The sequence below is a fragment of the Schistocerca cancellata genome, chromosome 5 (assembly GCF_023864275.1).
Source record: "Schistocerca cancellata isolate TAMUIC-IGC-003103 chromosome 5, iqSchCanc2.1, whole genome shotgun sequence".
Taxonomy (NCBI): Eukaryota; Metazoa; Arthropoda; class Insecta; order Orthoptera; family Acrididae; genus Schistocerca; species Schistocerca cancellata.
Genome location: NC_064630.1, coordinates 278,234,391 through 278,257,840, shown reverse-complemented (window position 1 = coordinate 278,257,840; position 23,450 = coordinate 278,234,391).

Genomic DNA, 23,450 nt, shown 5'->3' with positions numbered 1-23,450 from the left:
AACTGGCTCGTCACAATATGCCAGTCACTACTCTTGAGGAACTGTGGTATCATGTTGAAGCTGCATGGGCAACTGTACCTGTACACGCCATCCAAGCCCTGTTTGACTCAATGCCCAGGCGTATCTAGGACGCTATTACGGCCAGAGGTGGTTGTTCTGGGTACTGATTTCTCAGGATCTATGCAACTAAACTGCGTGAAAATGTAATCACATGTCAGTTCTAGTATAGTATATTTGTCCAATGAATATTCGTTTATCATCTGCATTTCTTCTTGGTGTAGCAATTTTAATTGTTCAAATGGCTCTGAGCACTATGGGACTTAACATGTATGGTCATCAGTCCCCTAGAACTTAGAACTACTTAAACCTAACTAACCTAAGGACATCACACAACACCCAGTCATTACGAGGCAGAGAAAATCCCTGACCCCGCCGTGAATCGAACCCGGGAACCCGTGCGCGGGAAGCGAGAACGCTACCGCACGACCACGAGTTGCGGACAGCAATTTTAATGGCTAGTAGTGTAAAAGAAAATTTAGTCCGTCTGTCGTTCGCTGTTTTTCTCGACAAGTGATGTCTGGTTGAATACAACAAAAAATCACCGGTATTCTCCTGATGATTCTAATTTTTTGAAACTGTACGCAAAAACAATGTTTTAATCGAGGATCGTACCACTACTTTGACATTAGCGATAGTCAGCGCTAAAGGGTGCAAAGTGAGGATGAAGAACTCTATTTTTCGTGCTAGTTTGTCTGTTTTCAACGACTACAAGCAGATAAAGGCATACTGTATGGACACAGGCAGCAGATCAACTGGTTCCTCGTAAACTGTGAATGAATCGTTAAGTTTTAAGTTTTCTCGTCGTATGATGTCGCAGGTTTGTTGTGGCTCTTTCCGTTTTTTAATCTTTTAAAGCGATGTAGCATCGTACTTAACTGACACTGCACTTCGTAAAATATTTCCGGATGGTGCCGTTCTGTAATTCAACTGTTGTCCGACGAGACAGCGACAAACTACCAAGAAGACCATATGGAGCCAAGTCTTGCTCGCTGCTGCATGTGCACGTGTACCATCTAACAGGCCACACAACATGGTAACAGTACATTACCGCCTCAGCAACGAGGAACCAATTCTCATGCCATGCGTCTGTTGCTCGGTTCTGTCGATTCTGTTTTTAAAACAGTTCTCATCGCTTTTCCCATTTCCTATTACATTGCAATATATCAGAGCAATGAGAATTTTACGAATAAAAGTTACTTGGTGATTTTTTTAAATTTATTTTTTATTTTTTATTTTTTTTGGAACAAAAGGTTTCCGAGCGGTTCTAGGCGCTACAGTCTGGAGCCGCGCAACCGCTGCGGTCGCAGGTTCGAATCCTGCCTCGGGCGTGGGTGTGTGTGATGTCCTTAGGTTAGTTAGCTATAAGTAGTTTTAAGTTCTACGGGACTGATGACCTCAGAAGTTAAGTACCATAGTGCTAAAAAATAAAATAAAATAAAATAAAATAAAATAAAATAAACTAATTTAGCACTGCTGCTATGGGTAACTGATATTTTGGTTTCTTGCCCGGCTATTGGTAAAAAATAGGAAACACCTGTTACAACCGGTTACTCAGAGCTAAAATACGGCATCGGTTTTAGCCGGTCGGTTTTTCCCGTCCCTAACCTGGAGGTGAGGCCCGCCTCGACGAGCCGCTGGAGTGCGCGGTCTGCGGCGGCGGCGAAGGGCGCGCCGCGGCGCACGAAGGGCGCCACGTAGTTGGGCGACAGGCACTCCCGCACTAGGTGCAGCCGCGGCCGGCCGCCCTCCGACAGCGCCCTCTGCCGCACCAGCACCCGCCCCGTCACCTCGTCGATGGCGCCGGACATGTTGCCCGCCTCCAGCACCCGCTCTGCCACGTCTTTAATCGAGTCCAGGAACACCATCTGCACACAGTGCAGGCAAGCATATAAAAGGAAGCTTCTAACGCAGTGATTCAAAACGTTGGGGTAACTACCCATTGAGGAGTAAAACCTAAATTTCTGAGGGGTAAAAGCAAATCGGCTCAATTGCGTTTTGGCCATGAAACTAAATTACTCTTAAAGGACCATTATTATTATCACTATCTCTTAAGATTATATTACTGATTACGTAAGTTACCATTAATTACATATTTTTTTTCTAATATTAGCATTAAAACGTGACACAATGCGGTGGAGTTTACACCTCGTTAAACGAACGCATGAACATCATCTTCCTCACACGGTCTATCATAGTCTCATATTTCACCCTCCTTAACATACCTCTCAAAAGGATCGGTTGTCTAGCGGTGGCGTATTTTATTACTTATCACAGGGTGGTCCTGTGTTCGAACACAGCCCAATGACCCTGTCACAATAGACGGAGAAACGGACATAGGTTCAGGGCACCCTCTTCTACATCTACATCTACATCTACATCTACATCTACATCCATACTCCGCAAGCCACCTGACGGTGTGTGGCGGAGGGCACCTTGAGTACCTCTATCGGTTCTCCCTTCTATTCCAGTCTCGTATTGTTCGTGGAAAGAAGGATTGTCATATGCCTCTGTGTGGGCTCTAATCTCTCTGATTTTATCTCTTCGCGAGATATACGTAGGAGGGAGCAATATACTGCTTGACTCCTCGGTGAACGTATGTTCTCGAAACTTCAACAAAAGCCCGTACCGAGCTACTGAGCGTCTCTCCTGCAGAGTCTTCCACTGGAGTTTATCTATCATCTCCGTAACGCTTTCGCGATTACTAAATGATCCTGTAACGAAGCGCGCTGCTCTCCGTTGGATCTTCTCTATGTCTTCTATCAACCCTATCTGGTACGGATCCCACACTGCTGAGCAGTATTCAAGCAGTGGGCGAACAAGCGTACTGTAACCTACTTCCTTTGTTTGCGGATTGCACTTCCTTAAGATTCTTCCAATGAATCTCAGTCTGGCATCTGCTTTACCGGCGATCAACTTTATATAATCAGTCCATTTTAAATCACTCCTAATGCCTACCTCCAGATAATTTATGGAATTAACTGCTTCCAGTTGCTGATCTGCTATGTTGTAGCTACATGATAAGGAATCTTTCTTTCTATGTATTCGCAGCACATTACATTTGTCTACATTGAGATTCAATTGCCACTCCCTGCACAATGCATCAATTCGCTGCAGATCCTCCTGCATTTCAGTACAATTTTCCATTGTTACAACCTCTCGATATACCACAGCATCAGCCGCTAAAAGCCTCAGTGAACTTCCGATGTCATCCACAAGGTCATTTATGTATATTGTGAATAGCGGCACTCCTGAAATCACTCTTACTTCGGAAGACTTCTCTCCATTGAGAATGACATGCTGCGTTCTGTTATCTAGTACTCTTCAATCCAATCACACAATTGGTCTGATGGTCCACATGCTCTTACTTTGTTCATTAAATGACTGTGGTGAACTGTATCGAACGCCTTGCGGAAGTCAAGAATCACGGCATCTACCTGGGAACCCTTGGGGTGTAAAACTGCCCCTAAAAGCGGAAGAAACAACAACGATCAACGGCATGAGGGTATAGAAGACAGTAGATATCACCGCAATAACAACACATAGTGTGTATCCACAGAATATGTGGCTAGTAATTGAAAAAAGTGTAATGGTGGTCTCTCCATAGGCTTCCGATGTAATCTCCAGGAAGTGTTCATGAAGAAAAGATTGAATAAGCAAAGAAAGGATAACGTTCTAGTAGTCGGCGCGTGGAATGTTAGACATCTGAACGTGGCAGGTAAGGTAGAAAATCTGAAAATGCTAAGGCTCATTCTAGATGTAGGGGGGTCAGTGAAGAGAAATGGAAAGAAGACAAGAATTTCTGGAGACATGAGGATAGGGTAATATCAACAGTAGCAGTAAATGGTATAACAGGAGTAGGACTCGTTATGTATAGAAAGGTAGGGCAGAGACCATTATTGTGAACAGTTTCTGTGATAGAGTGGTTCTCATCAAACTCGACAGCAAACCAAAAAAGACAACGATATTTTAAGTACACAAGCTGACGTCGTAAGCAGAACGGAAAGAGACATAGAAAGTATATGAGGATACTGAACTGGTAATTCGGTACGCAAAGGGAGATGAAAATCTAATAGTCATAGGGGAGTGGAATGCGGTTGTAGGGGTAGGAGTAGAAGGAAGTGTTGCGGGAGACATGATCTTGGTACTAGGCATGAGAAAGAGAAAGACTAATTGAATTTTGCAATAAATTTAAACTAGTAATGAAGAATATTATGTTCAAGAATCACAAGAGGAGGAGGCATACTTGCAAAACGTCAGGAGGTACAGGAAGATTTCAGTTAGATGACATCATTGAGGCAGAGATTCTGAAATCAGAAATAGAACTGTAAGGCGTACCCAGGGACAGATATAGATTCAGATCACAGTTTAGTTGTAATAAAGAGTAGGCTGAAGTTTAAGAGATTAGCCAGGAAAATAAATACTCAAAGAAGTGAGATACGGAAAGACTAAGTAAGGAAGAGATTAGACTGAAATTCTCTGAAGCAGTAGAGACTGCGATAATGAATAGCTCAGTAGACAGTTCTGTTGAAGAGGAATGGACGTATCTGAAAAGGGCAATCACAGAAGTTGTAAAGAAAAAGATAGGCACAAATAAGGTAACTACAAAAAAACCATGGATAACAGAGGAAATACTTCAGTTGATCGATGAAAGAATTAAGTACAAAAATATTCAGGGAAATTCAGGAATACAGAAATACAGGTCGCTTAGGAACGAATTAAATAGAAAGTGCAGGGAAGCTGAGCGAAATAGTTGGATGAAAAATATGAAGAAATCGAAAAAGAAAACATCATCGAAGGACTGACTCAGCACACAGAAAAGTCAAAACAGCCCTCGGTGCAATTAAAAACAAGGGTGGTATCATTAAAAGTGCGACTGGAATTCCACTGTTAAATTCAGATAAGAGAGCAGAGTAAGTTGAATGCCTCTGTGAGGGAGAAGGCTTGTCTGAAGACGTGATAGAAAAAGGAACAGAAGTCGATCCAGAAGAGATAGGTGATCCATTACTAGAATCAGAAATTAAAAGAACTCTCAAAGATTTGAGATCGAATGAGGCAGAATAGATAGAAAATATTCGATTAGAATTTTTAAAATTGTGGGGGAAGTGGCAACTAAACGACTATTCACGTTGGTCTGAGAATGTATGAGACTGGCGATTTACCATCTGACTTTCGGAAAACTCTAAGAGCGGGCAAGACTCAAAGGTATCGCCTAATCAGCTTAACAGCTCATTCATCCAAGTTGCTGACAGAAGTATATACAGAAGAATAGAGAAGAAAACTGAGAATGTGTTATATGGCGATCAGTTAGGCTTTAGGAAAGGTAAAGGCACAAGAGAGTTTATGCTGACGACGATGTGGTCGATGATGGGAACAAGGTTTTGAAAAAATCAAGAATGTTCATAGAATTTGTCGAGCTGAAATAAGCGTTCCACAAGATGTTCGAAATTCTGAGAAAAATAGGGTTAAGCTATAAGGAAAGACGGGTAATATACACTCCTGGAAATTGAAATAAGAACACCGTGAATTCATTGTCCCAGGAAGGGGAAACGTTATTGACACATTCCTGGGGTCAGATACATCACATGATCATACTGACAGAACCACAGGCACATAGACACAGGCAACAGAGCATGCACAATGTCGGCACTAGTACAGTGTATATCCACCTTTCGCAGCAATGCAGGCTGCTATTCTCCCATGGAGACGATCGTAGAGATGCTGGATGTAGTCCTGTGGAACGGCTTGCCATGCCATTTCCACCTGGCACCTCAGTTGGACCAGCGTTCGTGCTGGACGTGCAGACCGCGTGAGACGACGCTTCATCCAGTCCCAAACATGCTCAATGGGGGACAGATCCGGAGATCTTGCTGGCCAGGGTAGTTGACTTACACCTTCTAGAGCACGTTGGGTGGCACGGGATACATGCGGACGTGCATTGTCCTGTTGGAACAGCAAGTTCCCTTGCCGGTCTAGGAATGGTAGAACGATGGGTTCGATGACGGTTTGGATGTACCGTGCACTATTCAGTGTCCCCTCGACGATCACCAGTGGTGTACGGCCAGTGTAGGAGATCGCTCCCCACACCATGATGCCGGGTGTTGGCCCTGTGTGCCTCGGTCGTATGCAGTCCTGATTGTGGCGCTCACCTGCACGACGCCAAACACGCATACGACCATCATTGGCACCAAGGCAGAAGCAACTCTCATCGCTGAAGACGACACGTCTCCATTCGTCCCTCCATTCACGCCTGTCGCGACACCACTGGAGGCGGGCTGCACGATGTTGGGGCGTGAGCGGAAGACGGCCTAACGGTGTGCGGGACCGTAGCCCAGCTTCATGGAGACGGTTGCGAATGGTCCTCGCCGATACCCCAGGAGCAACAGTGTCCCTAATTTGCTGGGAAGTGGCGGTGCGGTCCCCTACGGCACTGCGTAGGATCCTACGGTCTTGGCGTGCATCCGTGCGTCGCTGCGGTCCGGTCCCAGGTCGACGGGCACGTGCACCTTCCGCCGACCACTGGCGACAACATCGATGTACTGTGGAGACCTCACGCCCCACGTGTTGAGCAATTCGGCGGTACGTCCACCCGGCCTCCCGCATGCCCACTATACGCCCTCGCTCAAAGTCAGTCAACTGCACATACGGTTCACGTCCACGCTGTCGCGGCATGCTACCAGTGTTAAAGACTGCGATGGAGCTCCGTATGCCACGGCAAACTGGCTGACACTGACGGCGGCGGTGCACAAATGCTGCGCAGCTAGCGCCATTCGACGGCCAACACCGCGGTTCCTGGTGTGTCCGCTGTGCCGTGCGTGTGATCATTGCTTGTACAGCCCTCTCGCAGTGTCCGGAGCAAGTATGGTGGGTCTGACACACCGGTGTCAATGTGTTCTTTTTTCCATTTCCAGGAGTGTACAATGTGTATAAGAACCAAGAGGAAATAATGAGAGTGGAAGACCAAGAACGAAGTGTTCGGATTTAAAAGGGTGTAAGACAGGAATGTAGTCATTCGCCGCTACTGTACATTCTATTCTTTGAAGAAGCAAAGACGGAAATAAAAGAAATATTCAAGAGCGGAATTAAAATTCATGGTGAAAAGATACCAAGATTCGCTAATGACGTTGCATCCTCCGTGAAAGCAAAGAAGAATTAAAGGATTTTCTGAATGGAATGAACAGTCCAATGAGTACAGAATACGGACTGAGAGTAAATCGAAGAGAGACAAAGGTAATGAGAAGCAGGAATGAGAGCAACGAGAAATTCATCATCAGGATTGGCGATCTCGAAGTGGAAGAAGTTAAGTAATTCAGCTACCTAAGCAACAAACCAACCCATGACGGACGGAGCAAGGTGGATGTAATAAGCAGACATTTTTGTCATCAGTATTCAGACTGGTTTGGTGCTGTCCGCCACGAATTCCTCTCTTGTGCCAACCCTTTATATCAGAGTAGCACTTGCAACCTATGTTCTCAATTTTTTGCCGGCCGGAGTGGCCGTACGATTCTAGGCGCTGCAGTCTGGAGCCGAGCGACCGCTGCGGTCGCAGGTTCGAATCCTGCCTCGGGCATAGATGTGTGTGATGTCCTTAGGTTAGTTAGGTTTAATTAGTTCTAAGTTCTAGGCGACTGATGACCTCAAAAGTTAAGTCGTATAGTGCTCAGAGCCATTTAGCCTATTATTTGCTAGATGTACTCCAATTCTGTCCTCCTCTATAGTTTTTGCCCTCTACAGCTCTCTCTAATCCCATGGAAATCATCCCTGTGTCTTAACAGATGTCCTGTCATGCTGTCCCTTCTCCTTGCCAGTGTTTTCCACATATTATTTTCTCCGTCGATTCTGCGTAGAACCTCTTCATTCCTTACCTTATCAGTCCACTTAATTTTCAACATGCGTCTGTAGCATCGTATCTCAAATGCTCTGATTCTCTTCTCTTCCGGAACAGAAAAAAGCAGACTAGCACTGGCAAAAAGGACATTCCTGGCAAAGAAAAGTCTACTAGTGTCATACATACACCTTAATTTGAGGAAGAAATTTCTGAAGGAAGGAAGGAAGATTGGGTTTTACGCCCTGTCGACATCGAGGTCATTAGAGATGCAGCACGAGCTCAAATTGTGTCAAAGATGGTGAAATAATTTGCCGTGCCCTTTCAAAGGAACCTTCCCGACATTTATGGAAATGACGAAAACCTTAATCTGTATGGCCGGACGCTGGTCCTCCCAAATGCGAGTTCTGTGTTCTAACCACTGCGCCACCACGCTTGGCAAAAAAATTTTGAGAATGTTCGTTTGGAGCACAGCATTGTCTGGTAGTGAAACGTGGATTGTAGGAATACCGTAAAAGAAGAAAATGGACGCATTTGAGATGTGGTGCTGCAGAAGAAAGTTGAAAATTAAGTGGACTGATATGGTTGAAATAAGGGATTCTCCGAAGAATCAGCGAGACAAGTAACATATGGAAAACACTGACAAGAAGACGAGACGGGACGATAGGGACAGGATGATAGGACATCTATTAACACATCGTGGGTGAAAACTGTAGATGAAGACAGAGATTGGGAACATCCAGCAAATAATTTAGGTATAGGTTGCAATTGCTGCTCTGAGATGAAAAAGTTGGTACAAGAGAGGAATTCTTGGCTGATGGTATCAAACCAGTCGGAAGACTGATGACTCAAAAACGCATCTGTGACAATAAAATTGAGACATACATATCACATATGCTTCAATACCTCATGAAAACTGCCTTCTCTGAGTTATAGGTAGTTACTGTAATGGGTCATAAATGCTTCATTATTCACTTCACAACAGTATATAAACTAAGTGATAGGGCAAAACAATAGTAACTATATAAAGGTCACTGCACTGGTGTTAGGCCTACACCATATTACTATTATTATTATCATTATAAGGGGCGTTCAATACCCAATGCAACACATTTTCTTTCTCTGTCAGTTTCAGTCTAAAAAATTCGTAACTTGTTGTGGGATATTATGGAACACTCCCGTTTCAGCCCCTGTGGCTTCATGACGTTCAGATATGCGGTGCTATAGAAAGCCTACAAAATGGTTTCTATAACGGCGATGGGTTCCAAGCAGAGAGGTGCCACTGAATTTCTTTTGGCAGAAAACTAGAGCATCGCAATGTTCATAGGTGTTCCTAGAATGTCCACGGAGACGTGCCAGTGAACAAAAGCACGGTGAGTCGTTGGACGAGGCGAATGTCATCATCGCAACAAGGTTGTGCAAACCTGTCCGATGTCCGGCGTACCCGCCGGCCACATGTATCTGTGACTAACAGTGTTGGCATATGCGAACACTCTCATTTGAGGTGATCAACGGATCGTAATCAAAGACCCTGCTACTCAAAACGCCTCTGTCGGCAGTGCTGATACACTCATCCACCAATTGGGGTCCCCGCCCCTTGTGTGACGTGGCAGCGGTGAGATACAAAGCGTTGACAGCCTGAGATCTTACAATTTTTATCTATTTAGATGTAAGGAGACCACAAATCAAGTGATTTACAAACATAAAGTATTATGACCGCATTTTAGCTCGGTTGATTTTAATTGGGGATGTAGGGTATGGGTGAACCAAGTGTAGCTATGGAGTGGTGTGGTGTAGAGCATGCATATTTTGTAACAAGTGTATACCCCCAATGTAGATCGCTAGCTTTCTTTTCTGAGGAGTTTTAGGTAGCACAACGATGCACTGAAAATTGCTTCGTCATTCTAAAAATAAAAAAAGGGATTTTAGAAACAACCAGCTTCATTTGTCTCGTTCACTCATTCGTTCGTGGTTCAATACAACAGGTACGAAAACTAAATATAATTTACCTTTCGTCACATGAAAAACTGACGTTTACAAAGAAAGTTTTTTTAATACTAAAGGCAATGATGATGATGATGATGCTGGAGGGAGTCATAGTCTTTTGTAAGTGGGCTGTTTCCGTTTTGGCAGCACTATGTAGTGCTTTGCATTGGATCTCTGACTGCGCTTTCTTTGTAAGAGACTCTGTGGGTGGTTGGGCTCGTTGTTGGAAGTTAATAGCCAGTAGTGTTGGGCAGTTGGAAATTAGTCGCCAGCGGTAATGGAAGTACTGTTGGGCAGTTGAAGATGAACGACCAGCAGTGTGTAACGTTCCCTGGCAGCACACACACACTGTTAATAAACTGAAATGGCATTTAATTGTACTGTGTACGCCGCTATGAAGCAATTCGTATGTACTGTAATTGTTTAACAAAATTATTATTTAATTTTGTATAAAGGACGTTGGTTATTATTGTAATATTTTCTGTAATAATATTCTCGATGTATTTATGATTGTAATATTTCTATACTCATAATATAATTACGAAATATGTTAATATCTGCGATGAAAAAATGTAAAATATAGCCACAGAGGAAAATAATGTTGTAAGATTACAAAGAGATATTCATAATCAGCAATAGTATAAATAGCACTACATAATGCGCATTCTCTGTCGTCTTCCTCGAGAGCTGAGAGAGAGGGAGGAACCTGTGACGTAGCATTATATGAATGAGTAGACTTCTTTTGTCTGTATCTATCTTTAGCCGCCATTAGAGGAGAAATTATAAAGGTGTGTAATTTTAATTAGTGTTATGGTCTAAATACATTATAATTTATCAAAATTGTGTATTACTAATGTAAAATAGCTTGCCCGTGTCATGTATAATATTTCTTTAAAGAATTTTCAGCACTTTTAGCGATTATCGTTGGTGTTGCTGGGCTGTGCCGCGACCGAACGATTTGCAGTGGCTGCACATTTAAAAAATTGTTCCGCTATAAAATTAACCAAACCCGTAAATCGGGAGCAGGTAAAATTAGCAGTGAATTACGAAATATTTTTCTTTTACAGCGATCCTGAGGCTGACTGAATTTATTACTGGTTTTACATTTGTGCATCTATAGGCGGACAATCAACGTTGAAGTTGTTAATCTGTTGGTTCTTTCAATTTCTAAAGCAAATAACTTAAACGTGTAGTTAAGTGTGTTTTGTCAATGATAATTAAACGTTCAGGTCGGCTTGGCAATATTTAACCATTTTATGCTAACAGAGACAGTCTTGTGTTCCATAGCTAACGCCGGGAAAGAATTCAGTAAATATTTAAAAACCCACTGCATCTAGAAAATATGTGCCAAGGCCGAAATACGTAAAAAATTTAATTTAAATAGTTTTCAAAGTCATAAATGTTATTAATCAGTTAGTGTGAATTTATCAGCATGAGAGGGTTGCTAAAGTTCACTTTAAATGTGCTTAATTCTGTCTAAATGCATTTTTATTACCACACGTAAAAAAGGGGTTCTACAACAAAGTTCGTACTGAAAGAGTAAATAACAGAAATATTTAAAGCCATTTCTTCCCCATTTTCATTCATTCATTTTACATAATAAATAAATAAATAAATATATTTTTTTTTCATCAAAAGTGGTGGATGTTAGATGCGAGAAGTTAGTATTGATGGAGGGTAGAGGTCTGAAGTGTTAGCGTAGGCTAACGATCTGTACATGTTCGACTTGAAGATTGAATATTATTCATGATTATATATCTTTGTACTAGATGTCAATGTCGATTTATGTTTACGTCTGAACTGGACGTCACATTATTAAGGTAAAAAATACGTTATTTGGTTTGCAACAAACACTGTCCTTTGCTAACCACATGCCTATAAGTAGTTAGTGGCTTTAGTAGATAGAATCTTTTATTTAGCTGGGAGTACTGATGCTCGCTGTATTGCAGTAGCTCGCGTAATGAAGATTTTTGTGAGGTAAGAGCTTAATGAAATGTATAGGTTATTGTTAATATTTCTTTTTAGTCAGGGCCATTCTTTCGAATTAATTATTTGAAGTCAGGTTATCCTTTTTTTGAGCAGTCAGATTGCGTTGTGCTAGAATATTGTGGGTTAGTGTTGACATGATAAGAAAAAGTAAAGAGAAAGTAGGTTCACTTGCATTCAATTTCACTCGGCAGCTTAAGTAAAATATTAATATAGAAGTTTCACTTTTCTTTATTGTTATCTCTATTTCCCAGGAGGGGGCTGGCTAATAGCAGGCAAAAACCCATTTCGCCAAAGGTTATATATACTTAATAAAAGTTTTCAAATCTACAAACTAGATGAAAGATATGCTGTATTTTAAAAATACAGACACTGGCAAACAAATTTTATGTTTTCAAAAAGTGTTTTAGATCCTTTTAGAAAATAACGATATTGTTGACTATGCTGTGATATTTTGTTGATTCTGATAGTGCATGTAAAGATCAGTTTCGGAATGGGGGCGGAATGACGAGTACGTCAATGGGACTCTTGGGAAACTGCAGGTAGCAAATAATAGCGTTTAACGGGGAGTCTGGAGAAGGGTGAAAAACGATAGGACAAGCTTTGCGTTATTGAGCAGGGCTGAAAAGAGGATGTATTTCGGGACGGATTTCATAGATGGGTAATGGGACCTGATCGATCTTCCGGCGGTACAGAATGGGTAAGGCATGGATGTGCATGGAAGGTGGGACATGGGTGTGGTGGCACTGCGGGGTACCTGGACTCGTATGTGCTGGGTAGGATATTGGATAATGGAACTGGGTTTTCCGATTATTGGATCCAAAGGTGCGCCAAGAAGAAAAGAAAAAGTGGTAAATGAATAAATTGCTATACGATACAGTTGGGGTACGTAGGCGGATGCGGAAGGTGGGATGGACTGCATGTCTTTTTAGGATTTCAGTGGATTTTTGCAATGTTTCGGAGATGGAGATCTACGCATAATTTACTAAGATGGTATCTGTTCTTTCGTACATGTCCGAAAAAACAGATACCTTTGGTGACCAAGAAGCTCGTTAGAATGAAATACAATGAAATGAACACCCTTAGCTGCTGACAGGCGTTGACATACGTCAACGGGGACAGATGAAAATGTGTGCCCCGACCGGGACTCGAATCCGGGATCTCCTGCTTACATGGCAGAAGCTCTACCCATCTGAGCCACCGAGGACACAGAGGATAGCGCGACTGCAGGGATTTATCTCCGGCACGTCTCCCAGGAAACACACATTTTCATCTGTCCCCGTTGACGTATGTCAACGCCTGTCAGCAGCTAAGGGTGTTCATTTCATTGTAATTTCATTCTACGCATAACTGGCATAAAGATGGCGAGCATGACGAATTTGTAGGTGAGGATACTAACAGAAGGATGTATATCACAGTGCAGCATGTTAGCAGTTCAGTCGGCTTCAGGATATTTGTTCGACTCTACAGAGGTCCAGAGCAGCGCAATCCATCACCTTACGTAAGGCGGCAGTGGACTGAAATCCCCACTCATTGTTCCCTCCGTAACCGTCAACTACCACCCGGCGCTGTACGAGGTCAGCAGCTCGTACACGTCGTCTACAGCTGTCGCACGTCTTGATATTGATGTACTTCCTCCATAATGGGAACTGCTAAGAGCAAGCTACGAGCTTCCAATGCGGTCGCCTCTATCACTTATCGTGACGAACAAATCCGAAGATAGGTACACGATACGTTAGTGATGAGGCGAGATGGTAGAAAGTAACACGACGGCACGTATCACTGTCGTTTTATAGCCACAAATAGTCGTTAAATATCGAATTATTTCAGCGGTAATGATTGCGTACGTATCGAAACTATTAACGAAGACACATTAACTATTAAACTCTTTTTTCACCAGTGGTTGGAAGTGACATATTTGAATATGATAATGTTAAGCAAAGTTTTCCGTCTGACTGTGAGTCATAAGCAGCACCAATCGTTCCTGTTGACAACACATGGAGAGACTTTAAAAATCAGTATTATTTTACATCTGTAGATTTGGTGTGTGCAAACTCTAGTTTCAAATGAAATGATGAAATCTTTTTTGTTGGATCAGCATTCGCACCCTGGTACGCGTCTTCGTTGGAGTCTTTTGGAGTCTTGGGGAAACAATGGAAAGATGGAACTGTATCATACCGAACGGATCAGGCCATGCGAAAAGTGAAATCTGAGTTCGAATCCCAGTCCAGCACCAATATTTTCAACATGTCAAGTTCCAGTAAAATGTCCTGGTTCTTTAATGAAACAAGATTTACGGACTGAGAAACCTTACCAGTGACAGAGTACCTGCTTGCCGGGACTGTCACTCTGTCATGGCCAAGCCTACAGCGACTCTCCTACAACGGTTAGTGCAGGGACGTCACGTTTAACGATGGTTAGAAACCACGGTACAAGTCTACGTCGTTCAGTTGGCATTACCAGAGGTGAAGCTGGTAGGTCAGTGTTTGTTTGAAATGATTGCCTGAAGTGTGAATTGAACCCAGACATTATGTATATGAAGCTTGATTCATTCCAAAAGACAAACTAACTGCACACGTGGCAGGCTCATCATTTTGTCGTAACGAAGAATACTCCGCACTGGATGATAACGTTTGACTCCCAAGAGGTGGGTTACAGTGTTCATTTCCTGGTTCGTCCGCATTACCAGTCACCAGCTGCCTCGGCTACCCGATGTGTACCTTCGACTTGATTTTGTAATCACTTAAATAACGGTCACCTACACGAACTGACAATAAATTAGGATGCGAAAATTTCTGTAGAAAGTGCTTCTCTCCACTTCTTTTGAAAAGGGGGGGGGGGGGGGGAGCACGTGTGGGATGCGTTGCAGAACGTCCACATGCACAAACGACCATCCAACAGTTGTCAACTGTGCTGGTGGAGGTGTGGAACGCCCTACCGCGAGAAATCCTTACAAACCTCGTGACCGGTATGGCAACACGTTACAGAGCACACACAGCTGTCCGTGATGATCACACGCCCTATTAAGAACGATGTCGCGCCTTTTATTTTCGTTGCTGTGTGTGTGTGTGTGTGTGTGTGTGTGTGTGTGTGCGTTTGTGTGTGTGTATGTGTGTGTGTGTGTTTGTGTGGGTAGGTGGGTGGATGAGTGGGTGTGCTTGTGCGTTTAATTTTTCAGGACTTCCTCTACGTTCCTTCTTGGGGACTGCCGCTTTACCGTCGGCAAGAAGGCTGCACACTCTGCTATGACCAGAGAGCTGCAGTGGCAGGAGCTTAAGCTCCTGGCAGGGTCACCCATGCCAGACCGATCTCTTGGGCAGAGCCAGACAAAGAGCAGTCCACAACGAAGGGGGGCGGGAAGTGGGGTTCCTAAGCGTAGGGAAGTCAACTCTCCTAGAGGAGACAACCTCGATTAATAACACGGAAGGAAAACCTACAAAACCTGGAGAGATGGATCCATACCTGTAGTGAAAGCAATCATCTCGCAGTAACAACACCAAAAGAAAAATAAGTGTGCTGGGATAGTTGAGGGTAGCAGCCGCACAGTCTAGCTACTCTGACTACAGGCGGGTATCTCTTAATGGGAGAATCATAATATTACACAGAATGTCCAGAAAAAAAGCACGCCGGATGGACAAATTTAAGACAGCCTTAGTATACAATAGGAACAAACAACTTGGAATAGATATGGCTACCGGAATGCCTAATTCACAAAATATTGACATTGTCATCATAACGGAAACCAAAATGAAACCAAGAGTCCACAACAATAAACAGGTATGGCAGGATCTACAGCGCAGTCTCTCAAAAGGAAAAAGCCAGTGTTGGAGTTGCTTTTTGTGAAAGAACGAACAAAATACGCTCTTACACCTTCATCAATGAACGGATAATTGTGGTCCGAATAAAAATACCAAGAGGTTATCTGTCTGTAATTGGAGCGCATGCCCCAGAAGGGGGACGGGATGATGACTCTATGATGACTTCTATGTTACCTTCCAGACGACCCTAAATAATAATACACAAAAATGATTACCTGATAATAGCAGGAGGTTGAAATTGAAGGGTGGGTAACAACTTCGTGGCAAATGTTATTGGGTCCGAAGGGGGAAATGTAATAAATAATAATGCATATAGATTGAAAGCGTTCTCATTAAATAATGTGCTATGAATAACAAACAAAGTCTTCAGGCGTAAACAGACTCACCATTATGCCTGCTCAGATACAGGCTCTGCCACAACTATAGACTACATAATTGCAAATGAGGAGACTTGGTCCGTAGTGCAAGAAACAAGGGTCTTCAGAGATCCAGATTTCTCTCCAGGTCATTTCTTGCTAGTCTCAAAAATGAAACTACCTGAAAGGTGGAACATATCTCCCAAACAAATGCCGATGGAACATTAAAAGTACATTTACTTCAAAAAGGTAGTATCCACTTACTGTATCACAAAAGGTTTAAAGAATACATAAGTTTAAATGTAAAAAAGGATAGCATCAACCAAGAATGGAATAATATAAAGGAAGCACTAACTGAAGAATCAACAAAAGCATTTGGCATAAGAAAGAATTTTTTTTTCAAAAGGAACCTGCGTTACTGGGACGGTGAAATACACAGTCCAATTGAAGATAAGAAACATGCCTTCTTAAAACCGACTTTCCCAAACAGTCAAAATCTGAGAATAGATTATAATAGTAAATCAGCTCCAATCAAAAGAAAAGTCAGACATGTTAAAAAATTTATTGGGAAAGATATATTACAGATATTGAACGTGATGTAAGAGGAAGACAAGACAAAGCACATAAACAATGAAATATTTAAACAGAAAAAGATAAGGACAATCCGCAAATAATCACAATGTCTGAATCTAATTGATTGCTGTACTGTAATATACTCTGGACGAACGTGCAAGATTTACAGGTGGTTCTGTGTGGACCAGATAGGAATACAGACTTACTAACATTGGAGGGGCTACAGGATGCAGTGACATCTATCAAGAACAGGAAGACTCCAGGGTGTGACAAAATCAATATACAACTGATAAAATATGCACCAAACACTGCAAAAATAAGAATACTCAATTTTATTTAGATGTGTTGTAGAAGGTGTTATATACATGAAGAGTGGAATATAGTCCAGATATTCCCAATTTGTAAGAAAGTAAACAGATATGAATATCAGAACTACAGAGGTATCAGCCTTCTGAATTTATCTTATAAATTGCATGCTAGAATTTTAACAAAACTGCTATCGCCAATCGCTGAAACTCTGCTATCTGATGCCTAACATGATTTCCGAAAAGACAGATCACGTTCGAACTGTATCTTCACCATGACACAACTAACAGAAAAACATTGTGAATTCAGTTTACCAACTTTTCTTGCCTTTGTTGACTATGAAATTATGTTTGATAAAGTAAATCGAGCCAAACTGTAGGAAATTTTAAGAAACAGAGAGATTCCATCTCATCTTATAAGAGATGTATGGGTTTGCATATGAATAACAATATAAAAATATAAAAAACAGGAGGCAGCAGACATAAAATGGCTGAAATAAACCAAGGAGTTAGACAAGGATGTCCCCTCTCACCCGTTCTCTTTAATATGCATATCGTTGGTGTAACCAGAACTTGGTTACAGACAATAAAACGTTTTAAAATTAACAATGTGAATGTTAGTTCATTACTTTTTGCTGACGACGAAGTAACTATTAGTCAGGAAGAAAATGACTTATAAGAATCCACCTTTAATTTAAGTAAAATAACGAGAGAATACAATCTGAACGTCCGAACCATAAAGATAAAATCAATGGCATTTTTAGGACACCACCCCTTGAGAGGTAAGATTGAAATTTACAAACGGATCACAGTGCAAGTTAATACATTTAAATATTTAGGGAGCAGTATTACATACAGGACAAACTATGAAGTACAAAATAACAAAGATCTATTTGACTGTTTCTATAACTTTATGCAGAACGTAGGGAAAGGAAGTCCACAGAGATAAGTTCTGTAAGGTTATGGCTACAGCAATAATGCTCTATGGGTGTGAAAACTAGTCTCTTAAGAAGAGAGAAAGAAAGAATAGCAGCAAGTGAAATGAATTTCTTTAGATACGTGGCTGGATATACTTCGATGGATGAAAGGGAAATGATGACACTCGATCTGAACTTAATATGCAAAACTTAATTGACATAATAAAATAATATCACCTAGAACGGAAAGAACATATAGACAGTATGCCAGATGCAAGATTCACTATAGCCATAAAACAATATCAGTCAAGAGCCAAAATATCTTTAGGTAGACCAATGAAGAAATAGCTTGACCAATTTCGAATGAGACAGAACGTATCAAATGGTCCAATACTTGCTGCAGATGTAGATATATGTATGTCCTTTACATTTTATTCGCAGTTTTCATGTTAGCAATTTTATGATATTCCTCCAAACCTGTCTCATTACGTTTTACTATACGTACTAAAGACGCTGTTGTGCGCCCTCAAAACCATGCCATCATCATAATCATCATCATCTTCATCATCATCATTTTCTAACGTCTAGAGGACCATCATAAATCACGATTACTTCAATGTAATTACTGGTTTTCAATAAGAAAGTCATTTCTTTTCGTCTCGTTGCATATTTCTTTCATACACTTTCTGTGTTATACTGGAGCATTCCGTTTTAGAGTATGGTCCATGTTTCATCGATCTATGTTACTTGGCAGGGACACATAATCCGAAATTTACTTTCGCCCCTAAGTTCTGGACATCAGTGTACATGAGAAGTATGTAATAATAGCAATACTACTAATACTACTGATAATAATAGTAATCACAGGTATAGTTGAATGTAAGGAATTTAAGGTATGTTTAGCACTTCGTCTTGAGGCCACGAGTGGCCTACCGGGACCATCCGACCGCCGTGTCATCCTAAGTGGAGGATGTGATGTTGGTCGTATTAAAATTATGTTACGTAATTTTCTCGTTGCCTTTGTGTGGAATATAAGTAATGGTAGCTAACAATGACAGTAGTAAAGAACGACTCAAAGGGGAGCATAAATTAACAAGAGAGAGAAACAATAGGTAGAGGTCAGCAGAACAGATGGAATAAAGCAAGCAAAAATAGTGATTATGAAAGCATGGATTGTGTTGGCAATGTGGCAGAGATACTGGTCCACCCCTGGTTAGGTAGTAGGTAGGATGTGCCGAGAGAGTAGCTACATGGATGATAACAGATAAAGATTTAATCTACTCTTGAATGCAGAGTGATTTTAGATAAGAAGCAGTGCAGTTTGTGCCAAAGTAGTACGGCCGAAATGGAGAAGGAGATGGAAAATTACTTAGTGTCATTCAAAGATACAACCAAGATGCTAGACATCTGATTTGGTATCAGAATTAAGGCATCAGAGGTGGAATCAAAGGTATAGCTCTACCAGACATCAGTGTATGGCTTAGCCTATGAGTCTGTGTACAATTTGATTCGTCAGAAACAGTCATTGTTTACAGGCTTGTGTCTCTATCCTGATGCTTCATGTGTACTGCAGTGTGTAAATTGTTCACGACAAATTGGGGATATTCTACATTTCGTAGTCAACCGTACCATTTGTTAAGGCTTTCGTGCCAACGTGAGATCATATACAATGGAAACTGCCCCCAACACAGCTATACTAGTACTTGTAGCACTACCTTCTTGCGCAGCCTGTTGAGCACGTCGTCCTGGTCGCTGGGCAGGAGTAAGGAGATGGTGTTTGGGTGGACGTAGACGCCGAGCCCTGACTCGTCCAGCTCCTGCAGCGTGTCTATGTCCGGCTGGCTCCTAGGCACCGCCAGGTGGCTGGTCAGCGAGCCCTGGAAGCCGTTCAGCAACACAATGCTGAACAGCGCGAGTACCAGCACTGTCACCTTATCCGCCAAGCCGCAGCTCGAAAAACTTCCGCTGGAACCTGTTTGCAGGGACTCTCATGTCTAACTGATGCGTATCTTCATATTAAAAGCACACAGCACGGTAAACAGATAGCAATGAAAGGAAGAAATGTGTGTAAGTTACTCTAAATCGACACCAGAGATTACCACACAACGAACTAAACGACATAACTGTATATCAGTCACCAAAAATGAGAAATTCAGTCCTTTATTATCTTATTACTCTGGTTTTCTAATCCATCCTCATTTTAGGTTTAGATTAGAAGTGGAATACATAATTTGTACACAAATGTTAGTAAGCTAATTGTACTTTATCCCTCGCCATGAATTCTAAGGGGAATATCACCAATGAGCGAACAACTACATAATTTTGGAGGTGGACAGTTTGCTTCTGAACTGATTCAAAGAACTAGATCTTTCTAAAGAGTAGATGATGGATGATTCAGAAAAAATGAATGGTAGCTCATCTGATTTCATAGAGCATCTCTGGTGGATGTACTGAATGGGATGAAAATTCTGCACTACGCTGCAGCAATGACGCCCCACCTCACTTCCTTAAGAAGACATTTCCTAACCTACAAAAAATGTGTTATAGACTATGTGCACATGTGGATCTGCATTCCTTATTAATACATGAAGTTTTTCTTATTCATGAAGACAAAAAATAAAAAAGCCCCATTCTTTTTTCAATTTATTGGCAGTCGGGTGGTACCCATGCAGCCATTCAATAGTAATACTAATTATGACGATATGAAAATAAGCATAACACAACACTCACTCTCCGAGTAGAAAAAAAATATTCGACCCAATACGGAATTTAATATGGGTTCTTTTATATCACAACCTGCAGCGCTGACCTTGCAGCTACCGAGGCAAACGAGCCAGCTGTGCTTCAGTACAGTACATTAAGGCAGAAAACACTTCCAGCATCATGTTTCTACTCTTGATTTCAAAAGAATGTTTCAAATGTCAGAAGATTAATAAACGTTTACATACTTCTGAGTGAGCTGTTACTTCTTATCCTTTGACCTAGCATCACACCCAAAATGTGTGAGTAGCGAGAATAAAAGCTGCGTTTGGAGCATATCACAAAGTGACGCAGGTATCATTCCCCTTTCAAAAGCTCAGCACTCCCCACCACTCTCACCGATTGGCCATCTTTCCGGCTTACTGCTCCCCAACATTCTCAGGGATCAGATTGGAAGATAGCTTATTAGATCATTGCTACCCCACCACTCTTAGTGATCGGATTACAAGATAGCTCACTGCTCCCCCCATGCTCATGGACGAGATCACACGGAGCAGACCACACGACGACTCGAGGCGTCACTCTGTTCTTTGCACTTTTGGCACAGTGATACAGTTTGCAACTCGCTTTCTTGACTGAGCACCTTTCTGTCCGAATTCAGTTCTTTATTCTTTGTATCCTTATTCTAGACGTCGTCTTCGTGTGTTGTTGCTCTTTTGTTTCCTTGATGTGTGAATGTTCTTGTTAGGCATACTATTATGTCTTCTTGTATGTCTGCAGCATTTATAATTGCTGTTGTCGGCCTTTTCGTAGCCTTTATGTAGCATTTAAGTAGTTTGACTTGATAGGATACTAATATAACGGTATGTATAATGCATGTATGTAGCATTTAAGTAGTTTGACTTGATAGGATACTAATATAACGGTGTGTATAATGCATAAATGTTGTAACATACGTGATGTCCATCTACAAACTTTGTCTCAGGAGAAGCAGGTAGGTGCAAGCTGAAATACTGTTACATTTGAAGAAGAAACTACACACTTGAATTTCACAATGAAGGGGCAGGTATTTGTGTTAGCGTTCCTAGCATTATTTGTATGCTTCTAAGCCGAATTGAACTTTGAAAGGTCAGTTCTGAAACAGACTATCCCACTCTAAATATGAAAATATGCGATATTCCAAATGGTTTCGCAGATGAAACATATGTAAAGTTACTTTTGTACATTTTTCTTCAATAGCACGAAATCCGCGGCCTCTAGTGAAAACTTGTCAAAGTACAAAATTAAACCAAGTTAAATTTCCTTTAAAAAGATCCAATTCACTTTTTCTTGAGGGCTTACAGGTTGCATGAAGAGGGTGAGAGAATACTGAAAATGTTACCCAACGTACATACATTGAAGTGTAGGTAAGCCAGTTTGCAATAGTTTCCCGACTTGATAGGCCACATGTCCTATATCAAATTATTCATCTATGCTACTATGGTACATTGTAAGCAATGACAGTGTACCGAACAGTAAAGAAAGTAAGTAGCAATGTACTTAAAATATATTCTACCTCAGAAAGCATTCACAATAGTGTATATGTCCACTTGAAGTTTTCTGCTTCTAATAATCGTTCCTGCCATATCCCTGAATATTGACCATTCATCCTGGAGCAGCCTGTATGTTATGTTTAATTTCTTATTTATTCATTTAACCTGAACAGATTAATGCCTTCAGGTGTCCTCCTACATCAGACAAGAGTTTTATATGTAATTACAAAACTTATTAGAACCACAGTTACTTAAAAATCATAATATTTTGAATATAATATCGCTTCTTTTTCTCTCAGCATGTACTTGGCATTTGACTGATTTGATTTTCCTCGGTCTTCCTAAATGTCTTCTACCTGTTGGGTAATAATTGTCACCCATTTTGGTAATCTGTTTCGTTCCATTCTCGTGACATAATCCTTCCAGTTGTTTCCATATTCTATAATCTGCTCATTGGAGTTTTTCACTCTCAGTTCCTTTTTGATATCTACATTCACTCTCCCGTCAGACAGAATGTACCCAGCTACGCTTCTTAGCAATTGGATCTCTAATGCTTGTATGCTGATGGGAACGATTGTTTCTGCTGTGTTGTCCAGGCAAGAGGCCGAGGGAGTGGTATTTATTATGAGCAGTGGCAGGTCAACATTACGCCGGATCATTTCGTCTGCGACATCGGACTGTACAGTAAATGCTGAGCTGAAGGATTTTTTGACGTCACAGTCAGCTCAAGAAAGAATTTTTAAGACTACAATCATTTATCTCCGTAAAATAATCAGTAAGTCTATGTTTCGTTTTCGGTTCAATGTGCGTGGTGGTTTAGTTTCTTATTGGGGACAATAGCATCAGCTGCAGCTTCTACTTTGACTACTCTTCTTAGATCACACAAGCTTTCCCATAGAACATCTAGTCTTTATGTTTTAGATTAATGTATTGGCATGTCTTAGTTATCGTTTATGTCAGACTAATTGACTGCTTTCTCCTTGTAATCAACTTTATTCTCAAGGATAAGAGGTGTTTGTAAGTCTGATGTTCAGTGTCTCCGAGACTCAGGAAAAGTTTTACCTCTTCCGCTAGCCAAGGTTTTCCCTTCAGGTTTCCGGTCTTTTGGGCAGCATATTTGTTGTGTAATAGAATCAGTTTGGTAGTAAATCCTTGTAATTGGCCTTTCACGTCCGGGAATGGTATGGAAGTCGACTCTTGTGCCTGCATAGCAAGTTCAGGTATACTGATACACTTAAAGTCTCTGTATACTGGCAGAATTTATGCCTTGCATATTTTAGAAAGTAAGTTATGAATATGACGTTGTGAGCTGATATTCCAGGTACGAATATCTTTGCTTGTGGATTTCGTGGCAAATATATGTATGGGAACCTGACTACAGGCTGCATTATGGGT